We start from the raw sequence: 12,948 nt of genomic DNA, 5'->3' as shown, positions 1-12,948 counted from the left end.
TTCATTACTGAGTCGTCATATTCCATGGTATTTATGTACCACAGTTCATACAGCTATTTACTCATTGAGGGATATTTTGATTATTTCTAGTTTTTGGCTATCACAAATAAAGCTGTTGTGAACAGTTGTGTACCAGTTTTTATACAAAACAGTTTTCATTTCTCTGGGATAAATGCCCAGGAATGTGATTGCTGGGTTTAATGGTAAGTATGTGTTTAGTTTTTCAAAAAGAAACGGCCAAAGTATTTTGCAGAGTGGCTGTACCATTTTGTATTCCCATCAGCAGTTTGTGAGAGTCATTTTTTCCTCCTTCTCATGAACATTTGGTATTATTTTTTATTTTAGCTGTTCTGCTATGAATGTCTAATCATGGTTTTTAATTTACACTTCCCTAATGGCTAATGATGTTGCACATAATTTCATATGTTCGTCATCCATTTTTTCTCTTTAATAAAATGTTTCTTCATTTCTTTTGCCCATTTTCTGTTTTTCTAATGTTGAATTTTGAGAGTTTTCTAGGTATAGGTCTTTGGTCAGACATGTGGTTTGCAAATATTTTCTTCTATTCTGTAGCTTGCCTTTTATCCTTTAACAGTATCTTTCGAAGGTCAATGATTTTCACTTTTGATGAGGTCCAGTTTATTTTTTATTTATTTATTTTCATGCTGTTGGTGTCATGTTTAAGAACTCTTCACCAAGCCCTACATCTTACAGATTTTCTCCTGTATTATTATTTTTCAAACTTACCCTTTTTTGTTGTTATTGCAGTTTTCTTTTTAACATCTTTATTGAAGTATAATTGCTTAAAATGTTGTGTTAGTTGCTGCTGTATAACAAAGTGAATCAGCTATATGTATACATATATCCCCATAACCCCTCCCTCTTGTGTCTCCCTCCCCCCATCCCTATCCCACCCCTCTAGGTGGTCACAAAGCACTGAGCTGATTTCCCTGTGCTATGCGGCTGCTTCCCATTAGCTATCTGTTTTACATTTGGTAGTGTATATATGTCACTGCCACTCTCTCACTTTGTCTCAGCTTACCATTCCCCGTCCTCGTGTCATCAGATCCATTCTCTATATCTGCATCTTTATTCCTGTCCTGCCCCTAGGTTCTTCAGAACCATTTCTTTTTCTGATTCCATATATATGTGTTAGCATATGGTATTTGTTTTTCTTTTCCTGACTTACTTCACTCTGTATGACAGACTCTAAATCCATCCACCTCATGACAAATAACTCAGTTTCGTTTCTTTTTATGGCTGAGTAATATTCCACTGTATATATGTGCCATGTCTTCTTCATCCATTCATCTGTCAGTGGACACTTAGGTTGCTTCCATGTCATGGCTATTGTAAATAGTGCTGCAATGAACATTGTGGTACATGACTCTTTTTGAATTATGGTTTTCTCAGGTATTTGCCCAGTAGTGGGATTGCTGGTTCATAGGGTAGTTGTATTTTTAGTTTTTTAAGGAACCTCCATACTGTTCTCCATAGTGGCTGTATCAATTTACATTCCCACCAACAGTGCAAGAGGGTTCCTTTTTCTCCACACCCTCTCCAGCATTTATTGTTTGTAGATTTTTTGATGATGGCCATTCTGACCCTTGTGAGGTGATACCTCATTGTGGTTTTGATTTGCATTTCTCTAATGATTAGTGATGTTGAGCATCCTTTCAGGTGTTTGTTGGCAATCTGTATATCTTCTTTGGAGAAATGTCTGTTTAGGTCTTCTGCCAGTTTTTGGATGGGGTTTTTTTTTTTTTTGATATTGAGCTGCATGAGCTGCTTGTATATTTTGGAGATTAATCCTTTGTCAGTTGCTTCATTTGCAAATATTTTCTCCCATTCTGAGGGTTGTGTTTTCATCTTGTTAATGGTTTCCTTTGCTGTGCAAAAGCTTTTAAGTTTCATTAGGTCCCATTTGTTTATTTTTGTCTTTATTTCCATTTCTCTAGGAGGTGGTTCAAAAAGGATCTTGCTGTGATTTATGTCATAGAGTGTTCTGCCTATGTTTTCCTCTAAGAGTTTTACAGTGTCTGGCCTTACATTTAGGTCTTTAATCCATTTTGAGTTTATTTTTGTGTATGGTGTTAGGGAGTGTTCTAATTTCATTCTTTTACATGTAGCTGTCCAGTTTTCCCAGCACCACTTATTGAAGAGGCTGTCTTTTCTCCATTGTATATTCTTCCCTCCTTTATCAAAGGTAAGGTGACCATATGTGTGTGGGTTTATCTCTGGGCTTTCTATCCTGTTTCATTGATCTATATTTCTGTTTTTGTGCCAGTACCATACTGTCTTGATTACTGTAGCTTTGTAGTATAGCCTGAAGTCTGGGAGCCTGATTCCTCCAGCTCCGTTTTTCTTTCTTAAGATTGTTTTGGCTATTCGGGGTCTTCTGTGTTTCCATATAAATTGAGAAATTTTTTGTTCTAGTTCTGTGAAAAATGCCATTGGTAGTTTGATAGGGATTGCACTGAACCTGTAGATTGCTTTGGGTAGTACAGTCATTTTCACGATGTTGATTCTTCCAATTCAAGAACATAGTATATCTCTCCCTCTGTTTGTATCACCTTTAATTTCTTTCATCAGTGTCTTATAGTTTTCTGCATACAGGTCTTTTTTCTCCTTAGGTCTGTTTATTCCTAGGTATTTTATTCTTTTTGTTGCAGTGGTAAATGAGAGTGTTTCCTTAATTTCTCTTTAAGATTTTTCATCATTAGTGTATAGGAATGCAAGAGATTTCTGTGAAGTCATTTTGTATCTTGTTACTTTACCAAATTCATTGATTAGCTCTAGTAGTTTTCTGGTAGCATCTTTAGGATTCTCTATGTATAGTATCATGTCATCTGCAAACAGTGACAGTTTTACTTCTTCTTTTCCGGTTTCGATTCCTTTTATTTCTTTTTCATCTCTGATTGCTGTGGCTAAAACTTCCAAAACTTTGTTGAATAATAGTGGAGGAAGCGGGCAACCTTGTCTTGTTCCTGATCTTAGTGGAAATGGTTTCAGTTTTTCACCATTGAGAATGATGTTGGCTGTGGGTTTGTCATATATGGCCTCTATTATGTTGAGGTTACTTCCGTCTATGTCTGCTTTCTGGAGAGTTTTTATTATAAATGGGATTTGAATTTTGTCAGAAGCTTTTTGTGCATCTATTGAGATGATCATATGGTTTTTATTCTTCACTTTGTTAATATGGTGTATCACAGTGATTGATTTGTGTATATTGAAGAATCCTTGCATTCCTCAATAAAGTGGGATAAAACCACTTGATCATGGTGTATGATCCTTTTAATGTGCTGTTGGATTGTGTTTCCTAGTATTTTGTTGAGGATTTTTGCGTCTATGTTCGTCAGTGATATTGGACTATAGGTTTCTTTCTTTTTTTTTTTTTTTTTGGTGACATCTCTGGTTTTGGTATCACGGTGATGGTGGCCTCGAAGAATGAGTTTGGGAGTGTTCCTCCCTCTGCTATAGTTTGAAAGAGTTTGAGAAGGATAGTTGTTAGCTTTTCTTTAAATGTTTGATAGAATTCACCTGTGAAGCCATCCGGTCCTGGGTTTTTGTTTGTTGGAAGATTTTTAATCACAGTTTCAATTTCAGTGCTTGTGATGGGTCTGTTTGTATTTTCTGTTTATTCTTGGTTCAGTCTCGGAAGGTTATACCTTTCTAAGAATTTTCCATTTCTTCCAGGTTGTCTATTTTATTGGCATAGAGTTGCTTTTAGTAATCTCTCATGATCCTTTGTATTTCTGCAGTATCACTTGTTACTTCTCATTTTTCATTTCTAATTCTGTTGATTTGAGTCTTTTCCCTTTTTTTCTTGATGAATCTGGCTAATGGTTTATCAATTTTGTTTATCTTTTCAAAGAACCAGCTTTTAGTTTTATTGATCTTTGCTATTGTTTCCTTCATTTCTTTTTCATTTATTTCTGATCTGATATTTATGATTTCTTTCCTTCTGCTAACTTTGGGTTTTTTTTTTGTTGTTGTTCTTCTTTCTCTAATTGCTTTAGGTGTAAGTTTAGGTTGTTTATTTCAGATTTTTCTTGTTTCTTGAGGTAGCAGTGTATTGCTATAAACTTCCCTCTTAGAACTGCTTTGCCGCATCCATAGTTTTTGGGTCGTCATGGTTTCATTGTCATTTGTTTCTAGGTTTTTTTTTGTTTGTTTTTGCAGTATGTGGGCCTCTCACTGTTGTGGCCTCTCCCACTGTGGAGCACAGGCTCTGGACGCACAGGCTCAGTGGCCATGGCTCACGGGCCCAGCCGCTCCGCGGCATGTGAGATCTTCCCAGACCGGGGCACGAACCCGTGTCCCCTGCATCGGCAGGCGGACTCTCAACCACTGTGCCACCAGGGAAGCCCTCTAGGTATTTTTTGATTTCCTGTTTGATTTCTTCATTGATCTTTTGGTTATTTCATAGCGTATTGTTTAGCCTCCATGTGTTTGTATTTTTTACATTTTTTCCTGTAATTGATATCTATTCTCATAACGTTGTGGTCGGAAAAGATACTTGATACAATTTCAATTTTCTTAAATTTACCAAGGCTTGATTTGTGACCCAAGATATGATCTATCTTGGAGAATGTTCTATGAGCACTTGAGAAGAAAGTGTATTCTGTTGTTTTTGGATCAAATGTTCTATAAATATCAATTAAGTCCATCTTGTTTAATATATCATTTAAAGCTTGTGTTTCTTTGTTTATTTTCATTTTGGATGATCTGTCCATTGGTGAAAGTGGGGTGTTAAAGTCAACTACTATTATTGTGTTACTGTCGATTTCCCTTTTTATGGCTATTAGCATTTGCCTTATGTATTGAGGTACACCTATGTTGGGTGCCTAAATATTTACATTTGTTATATCTTCTTCTTGGTTTGATCCCTTGATCATTATGTAGTGTCCTTCTTTGTCTCTTGTAACATTCTTTATTTTAAAGTCTATTTTGTCTGATTTGAGAATTGCTACTCCAGCTTTCTTTTGTTTTCCATTTGCATGGAATGTCTTTTTCCATCCCCTCACTTTCAGTCTGTATGTGTCCCTGGGTTTGAAGTGGGTCGTCGTAGGCAGCATACGTACGGGTCTTGTTTTGTATCCATTCAGCCAGTCTGTGTCTTTTGGTTGGAGCTTTCAATCTGTTTACATTTAAGGTAATTATCAGTATGTATGTTCCTATTACCATTTTCTTAATTGTTTTGGGTTTGTTATTGTAGGTCTTTTCCTTGTCTTGTTTCCTACCTAGAGAGGTTACTTTAGCATTTGTTGTAAAGCTGGTTTGGTGGTGCTGAATTCTCTTAGCGTTTGCTTGTCTGTAAAGGTTTTAATTTCTCTTTTGAATCTGAATGAGATCCTTGCTGGGTAGAGTAATCTTGGTTGTAGTTTTTTCCCTTTCATCACTTTAAATATGTCCTGCCACTCCCTATGGCTTGTAGAGTTTCTGCTGAAAAATCAGCTGTTAACCATATGGGGATTCCCTGTATGTTATTTGTTGTTTTTCCCTTGCTGCTTTTAATATTTTTTCTTTGTATTTAATTTTTGATAGTTTGATTAATATGTGTCTTTGTATTTCTTCTTGGATTTATTCTGTATGGGGCTCTCTGAGCTTCCTGGACTTGATTGACTCTTTCCTTTCCCATATTAGGGTAGTTTTCAACTATAATCTCTTCATATATTTTCTCAGTCCCTTTCTTTTTCTCTTCTTCTGTGACACCTATAATTCAAATGTTGGTGTGTTTAGTGTTGTTCCAGAGGTCTCTGAGACTTTCTTCATTTCTTTCCATTCTTTTCTCTTTCTTCTCCTCTGCAGTAGTTATTTTCATTATTTTATCTTTCAGGTCATTTATCCGTTCTTGTGCCTCAGTTATTCTGCTATTGATTCCTTCTAGAGAATGTTTAATTTCATTTCTTGTGTTGTTCATCATTGTTTGTTTGCTCTTTAGTTCTTCTAGGTCCTTGTTAAACGTTTCTTGTATTTTATCCATTCTATTTCCAAGATTTTGGATCATCTTTGCTACCATTGCTCTGAATTCTTTTTCAGGTAGAGTGCCTATTTCCTCTACTTTTGTTTGGTCTGTGGGTTTTTACCTTGGTCCTTCATCTGCTGCGTATTTCTCTGTTTTCTCATTTCGCTTAACTTACTGTGTTTGGGGTCTCCTTTTCGCAGGCTGCAGGTTCATAGTTCCCATTGTTTTTGGTTTCTGCCCCCAGTGGGTAAAGTTGGTTCATGGGTTGTGTAGGTTTCCTGGTGGAGGGGACTGGTGCCTGCGTTCTGGTGGATGAAGGTGGATCTTGTCTATCTGGTGGGCAGGATTGCGTCTGGTGGTGTGCTTTGGGGTGTCTGTGAACTTAGTATGATTTTTGACAGCCTCTCTGCTAATGGGTGGGGTTGTGTTCCTGTCTTGCTAGTATGGCATGGGGCATCCAGCACTGTAGCTTGCTGGTTGTTGCGTTGAGCTGGGTCTTAGCGTTGAGACGAGATCTCTGGGAGAGGTCTCACCAATTGATACTATGTAGGGCTGGGAGGTCTCTGATGGTCCAGTGTCCTGAACTTGGCTCTCCAACCTGAGAGGCTCAGGCTTGACATCTGGCCGGAAAACCAAGACCCTGTCAGCCACATGGCTGCTGGTCTTGGAGAGTCTTCTGGAGAGACTGGGGGTGGCTGTGGCTTACTCTGGGGACAACAAACACTAGCCGAGCGGCAGCCACTGTCAGAAGCTCCTCTACCCTCCTGTATTATATTTTTACAAGTTTCATAGTTTGTTTTACATTTAAATCCCTTATTATTCAGCTTTTCCAGCACCATGTTAAAAAGAGTATCTTTCCTCTTTTGAATTTTTTCTGTACTTTCTTTACAAATATGTCGGTCATAGTTGTGTGGGTTATTCCTAGGTTCTCTGTTCCCCTGATTTCTTTGAGTCACTCCACCAGTAACACATAGTCTTTATTACTGTGGCTATACAATCAGTCCTGAAATTCGGTAGAATTCCTCTCACTTGATTATTTTTCAGAATCGTTTTGGCTCTTCTAGTTTCTTTGCCTTTTGTGTACATTTTAGAATAATCTTGTTTGTATTTACCAAAGAACCTTGCTGGAATTTTGATAGGAGTTGCCTTAAACCTGTATATCAGTTTGGGGAGAATTGGCATCTTTATGCTATGTTGAGTCTTTCAATCAATGAATAAAATAATGAAAAATGAAAAAGGAGGTTCACTATGTCATTATTTTAGGGTAGGTCTGCTGGTGACAGATTTTTGTTTTCTTCCTCTGAGAGTGTCTTGATTTCTCTTCATTGTGAAGCATATTTTCACTCGATAAAGAATTCTGCGTTATAACTTCTTTTAGCACTTAAAAAATGTATCACTTCCTTCTGGCTTTCATACTTTTTGATGAAAAATCTGTTGTAGTTTAAAATGTTTTTCTTGTGCAGTTAATGCATTGTTTCTCTGGCTGCTTTCAAGAATTTTTTTTTTTTTTTTCTGTCTTTAGCAGTTAGAAGTTTGGCTATGATGTGTTTTGGCATAGATCTTTGGGTATATCCTATCTGGAGGTGACTCTGTGAATTTTTGTGTTTGTTTTTTGCCAAATTTGGGGAATTCTCAGGCATTGCTTTTTTTTGGAATACCTTTAGCCCATCATCTTTTTCTTCTCCTTTTGGGTCTCTGATGACACAAATGTAAGATTTTTTTTTAATCCACAAAGTCCTGGAGCCTGGGTTTTTTTGTCTTGGTCTATTTTCTGTTGTTCTGATTGGATAATTTGTATGTTCTATTTTCTAATTCACTGATTATTTCTTCTGTCTTCTATATTATGCCTTTGATTTATTGAGGATTTTTTTTCAGTTATTGTAATTTTTAGTTCTCAAAGTTCTCAAAGTTCCATATATCTTTTATATCTTCGCTGTGCTATCACAGATTTTCTTACACCATTCTGGTGGATGAAACCACTGCCATGTTACTGCTTTTGGGAGTAGAAGTCTAGGTTCTCCCCTGAGCCTCTGACAACCAGCGGTGAGGATGGAGGGGGCTCTCTCTCCTTGTTGCTGCTGGGCAGAAGTGGGAGTTCAGGCTCTCCACTAGGCCTTTGCTGATACCATCCTGGTTGGGCCACTTTGTTACTGCTACATACCTGTATTCCACTGATGTTTTGCGGGGGATGGCCATGTTACCCCTGAGCAATGGTGAAAAGTCCCCACTCCACTAGTTTCTGATACCACCCAATGGGGAGGGGAATGGACAACTCCTTGTTTTACCACATCATGAGAGTAGAATACCGGACTTTATGTTGTCTTTGCTGAAACTGTGAGAGTATGTGCTTGTTACCGCTGAGTGGTGAAAATGCTGCGTCTCTGGTAGGTCTCTGATACTTCCGAACAAGGGAAGGATGGAGTGCCTTGTTACTGCTGGGTGTGGATGAAATTCTGGGCTCAGGATGAAATTCCTAGTTTCCCATTTGGCTGCTCTTACACCACCCTGGTAGGGGGGTTGAGAATGCATCATTATGGCCTGGCAAGAGTAGAAATCTAAGCTATCTGCTTGACCATTGCTGATGGGGGTGCGGAGTAGGGGCTGCAGTTTTTATCTGGTGTTTGGTTGGAATAAAGTGGTTATTGTCTGAAAATGTTTTGTCTTGTTAGGATGCCCCTTGTTCTTTGGTTAGAGTAGATTTGGGGGGGGTGCTTTTGTTTTCCCCCTCTTGTCTGTGGCCATTGGCATTTGTAAGTTGCCAGCTTTTCTAGTATCCAGTCTGATATAGGAAAAAAAACAAAAAGAAAACCCAGGGAGCTCAGCACTGTATTTTTCCTTTGGTCCTAAGTTTGTAGCTAGTCCTCTGTCTTGATTTATATTTTATATATATATATATATATATATATAAATAATATGTTTACCTTGAAAATAGGAGTCCTAATTGTTATTTAAGTAAAGACTTCAATGAAGTTACCAATAGCTAAGTAAAATATTTTATTCTTAATAAATATTATGAATGGAAAAAAATTCATCTGCTTGAAAATTGTCACATGAAATGATCTCATTAACCCCAGTGCCAGTTCGGAATTTGTCAGAGTTTTATAGTATACCTTTGACCCTGATGAATGCCAGAATACCCAAAAGTACTGCTTTTGTGGTTGGTAGATGGGCTTGAGAATGCTAATTAATGATTCACAAATCCATTTAGATTTATTTTGGATATAATCCCACCTAGAATTTTAATATTAGAATAGATAATTCTTAATATCATTAATATTTAAATCATTGCTTGTTAGGTGAATCAGAATTTTGTCCTGCTTAACTTGTAATTTGTGTTCTGGTTTCCTCAGAGTTTTGAAGTATTCTGAAAAGTGCCCAGCATGGAGTTCGCTCTTGATTTTATTTAATGATTATATGTTGAATAAAATCATTTTTTTTGGAATTACATAATTATAATTGTTTAGCACAATTTGGAAATATTATAAAATGAGAGTTCTAGGATATCCTATTATAAGGAGATTGAGTTTCTTGAAATGTACTTACAAAATAATTTCCCTTTGAGATTAACTGAAACTTTTTTCTTTTGAAAATTGGGTCCTCCAACTGTTAAGCAGCTTTAGCTTGCTCCTTTTGATATTCTTTATGTTGGAAAATGCCTCAGCCCTTCCCAGCATTATTTATTTTCCTCTGTTGTACTGTCTGGTGTGCATTGGCAGATGTGGAAACCTACCACCAGCTTGAAGTAGGAATTTATCTTACACATTTTTTAAAAAATGTGCCTAGCATCCAGTACCTAGTTGACTAGCATTTCTCTTCCTCTATTGTCCAGCACATGGCTTGGAACACATAAATTCTTTGAAGGAACGTATCACATTTTATAATATAAATTAGTGGGAAATTGTATTTGTCCTCCTATCCATTTGGGGGGGAACATATCTTTTTCAGGTACAATTATAATTCTTTGAATGCCTCCCACTTCACATGTTTAAGTTCCTTAAAACCCAAATTACCAACTTCTTAGTAAGCCTTCTCAGATCTATCCATTGAATTCCTATAGCGCTCCTTTATTTAAGGCATGCATCATTTTTGTTGTACTAGTAAACTAGTGTGCACAGGACATACAGAAACAAAGCTGTAGGCAAGATAAGGTGAACCTTAACTCCAGTTATTTTATTAATGTGTGCAAATCTGAACTCAACCTCTCCCTCAAACCTTTTATTTCCTGTTGCACTGCATGATGTTGCCATTCTTGCAGTTATCTAAACTAAAAACATGAGATTTATCCTTGACTCATTCTCCTTCAGAGTCATCTGTCTCCTTCCCTTATTCAACCAAATAGGTCACCAAGATCTGACTTTGAATCTTAAGTCTGTTCCTACCTCTTTCCATCCCCACCACTTCATTTCAGACTCTTCATTCAATATCTAATACAGGAAATATGTACCTAACACCTGCATTATTACACCATCCTATGTGGTATCCTTGACTAGTTTCCTACCCTACCTTCATCCAGTCTCTAGTCCATCTCCACAGTATTGGAATTGTCTTTCAGTAAAATGTAAACCCAGTCATGTCATGTTTCTATTGAAAATCTTTCAGTGGTTTATCATCTTAGATTAAAATGAAACTTCTGAGTCTGATATATAACACTATTTGTGATCTGGTACAGACTTAAGAGATAATGTGTATATAGGCAGGGATTATTTTCTGTCAAGCTTTCTTTGGAGGTAAGTGGGTTAGTGAGCAGAGAACCAGGTATTATGCCAGGGAACTCCAAAAATTCAGAACATGGAGAACTTTATCATGAACTATCCACACCCATCCTAGTGGCCTGTCTCTCTGTAATTTATGTAATTTTCATTAGAGAAGAATTCCCCCACCCCTCGCCCGCCCTGGGATAAATTTTCTGAGAAAAAACTGTCCCACATTTAGATCTTCAATTAATCCTTTTGTTATTGCCCCATCTCACTCATCCTGCTTTGTATATGGCAATCTGGACTCAGGAGAAGCCCCAGAGTTCTGCTTGAGTAGGTCAGCTGCCTCTGCTGCAGCACCTTCTACTCCTCTTGTTGCCTGTAGCTTCTTTCTTGACTCTGCCTCAGCACTCATTATGTCCTCTTAGCGTCTAGAAGTTTCTTGAACTCTCTTGAAGTCTACATCTTAGCTCTTCAATCTTGGTTTATACCTTTTTATACTTTATTATTTTAATGGAGTCTAAGGAGGGAGAGAATATATGTGTGTGGTACATCTTGGACAGAAAGCCTCGTGGATTCTTAGTTTGACATAAAAGTTAATAATTCTTTTAAAGCATTGTTGTGCCAAGATTTCAGTGTCTTACTTGTGATATAAATACACATTTTTGATATGAAATTATTTAATGTAAAGGTAATTATAGATAAATATTAGGATTTCTTATGAGTAAATTTGAAAAAAAACCATGCAACTAGAATCTGTAATACTCAAGTGTTCTGTAAACGTATATAATATCAATCTTATTTTTCATTTGACTTTATTTTAAAATAATAGCTGAAATAGGGAATTTTGTTTCTAGGACAATTAGAACTAATGTATTTAGAGTTAGTATCTTCCTTATTTTATTATTGTTCTGATTGAAGTATAGCTGATTTACAATATATTAGTTTCAGGTGTACAACATAGTAATTCAACATTTTTATAGATTATACTCTATATCTTTATAAATTATTCTCCATTATATATAACATTATAAAATAATGGCTGTATTCCTTGAGCTGTGTAATATATCCTTGTAGTTTATTTTGTACATAGTAGTTTGCACCACTCTATTCCTAAACTGCTTTTAGGCCTTGGTTGCTGAACATGAGGGTAGGTATGGGACCTAAGGATGGGTGTTTGGTTTCTCCATTTCTTTGGTATTTAAATCTTCACATTCAGTACAGGAGGAGACTGGGTTTGTTTCATGACAGCATGCTCCCTAATCAGTGGTTTTCAAGCTTAATCAAGCTTCAGAATCACCTAGAGGACTTGCAAAGTATAGATTGTTGGGTCCAGTTCCCTTCAGTTTCTGATTTAATAGATCTGGGGTGGAGCTGAGAATCTGTATTTCTAACAAGTTCCCAGCTGATGTTAATGCTGTTCATCCAGGGACCACACTTTTGAGAACTGCTCTAGATCAAAAGTTTTAAAAATAAAGCTTTTTTGGAATATAGGCACACTATAGGCACAATATAATGTGCCTATTATCTATGACTGCTTTCATGCTACAAATCATGGTAGAGTTGAGTAGTTGCAATAAATACTGCATGTCCCGCAAGCCTAAAATATTTACTGTTTGGCCCTTTACAGAAAGTTTGCTACGCCTGTTTTAGATAATTGTCCTAATCTGACTATATTGCATAAATTCAAGGTGCCAAAATTTCAGATAAAAGAAGAGGAATTGCTACTCCAGAGGCTGCTTTCCTTGCTAGTTGTGCTTCCATGGTTGCCCAAATGTGTATAAGTTTGTATCTACCCAGCTCATTCATTTAACAAACACATGGCAGTAGGCTAGCCACTGGGTATTTAAACAAAATATAATAAAAGGTTACTACAGTTTCCATCAAGTAGATAAATGAATTGCCCCTCTCTACGGATAGATATTCATTAATTTGTCATTAAAATCTTTCATCTTAATATGAGGCATATAGTCAAATCTTGTTATCCAACGAATATTTCTAAATATTATCAAAACGTAATGGATCCATTGACATGCTGCAGTTTCCTCCTTATTTATATCAGCTACATTGAAGTGCAGTACTTTCCTGATTCCATGTGGTGAGGGATACAGTTTTGAGATACTCTTATTATCACATGTAAAATCTATTTGCCTTGTTTTCTTGAGATATTGTCACCTCTGATTATGTGCAATTTCCTTTTCTGAGTCTCAGAGTACCCTGTGTCTGACTAGCTATGAGTTTTATTTGGTTAGTATTTGTATGATAAATATTTTCCATCATGATACT

This window comes from Delphinus delphis, chromosome 14 (assembly GCF_949987515.2).
Source record: "Delphinus delphis chromosome 14, mDelDel1.2, whole genome shotgun sequence".
Lineage (NCBI taxonomy): Eukaryota > Metazoa > Chordata > Mammalia > Artiodactyla > Delphinidae > Delphinus > Delphinus delphis.
The sequence above is the reverse complement of the archived record's forward strand: the minus strand, read 5'-3'. Positions refer to the sequence as shown.